Consider the following 1047-nt stretch of genomic DNA (forward strand, 5'->3'; position numbering starts at 1 on the left):
AATCCGGCCTATAATCAGTGGTATGATCAGGATCAACAAGTCCTTAGCGGCCTTCTCTCCTCCATGTCTGAGGAGATTCTTCATGATGTGGTTGCCGCTACTACGTCCAAGGAGGCGTGGGATACCCTGCAGCGGATGTTTTCATCGTCAACTCGTGCTCGCACTACTCAGATTCGTGTTGAGCTTGCCACGTCCAAGAAACGAGATCAATCTGCTGCAAATTATTTTTGCAAGATCAAAGGGCTAGCCACCGAGCTGGCCGCCGCCGGCTCTGCCTTGCAGGATGATGATGTGATCGCGTATCTTCTCGCTGGTCTTGGCCCTGACTATGATCCCTTCGTCACCTCAATGACTACCAAGAGTGAAGCCCTCACCCTTGATGATGTGTTTGCACATCTAATGACGTATGAAGCTCGCCAACTACAACACCAGGCTGAACTTCAGTTAAATCTTGGATCTTCTGCCAATTATGCTAGTCGTGGTGGTCAGCAGAAGAATCGTGGGCGTAGGGATCGCGGTCGTGGTCGTTCTCAAGGTTATGCACCCTCTCGTCCTGCTGGTGATCGTCGTGGCCCTTCTGCTCGTCCTTCCTGCCAGATCTGCGGCAAAGTGGGGCATACTGCTATCCGCTGCTGGCATAGGATGGATGAGTCCTATCAAGATGAACCTTCTTCTGCTCCTCCTACGGCACTGGCGGCTACTTCCTCTTACAAGATTGACCCAAATTGGTACAGCGACACAGGCGCTACGGACCATATCACCAGTGACCTGGATCGTCTCGCTGTGCGTGAACGTTATCATGGAGGTGAACAAGTTCAAGTCGGCAATGGAGCAGGTTTGCGTGTTTTGCATACTGGTCATTCTCTAATTAATACTGCTACTCGTCCTCTTGCGTTGCGTAATATTTTGCATGTGCCTGAAATTTCCAAACATCTTCTTTCTGTTCATAAATTTTCTCGTGATAATGACGTATTTTTTGAATTCCATCCTTGGCATTTTTCTATAAAGGATCGACAGTCGAGGAAAAGTCTCCTAAATGGGAGGTGT

The 1047-nt window shown here is 49.1% G+C and overlaps 1 non-coding gene across 1 annotated transcript; it reads left to right on the forward strand.

Moving 5' to 3' along the window:
• The first annotated feature begins 273 nt into the window (after positions 1 to 273).
• On the forward strand, positions 274 to 413 carry LOC147794875 (small nucleolar RNA Z247). The gene has a single exon (XR_015413630.1). It is a non-coding gene; the product is annotated as a small nucleolar RNA Z247 (small nucleolar RNA).
• Positions 414 to 1047: the final 634 nt, after the last annotated feature.

This window comes from Cucurbita pepo, chromosome 1, assembly GCF_057944985.1.
Source record: "Cucurbita pepo subsp. pepo isolate OVF chromosome 1, ASM5794498v1, whole genome shotgun sequence".
NCBI lineage: Eukaryota > Viridiplantae > Streptophyta > Magnoliopsida > Cucurbitales > Cucurbitaceae > Cucurbita > Cucurbita pepo.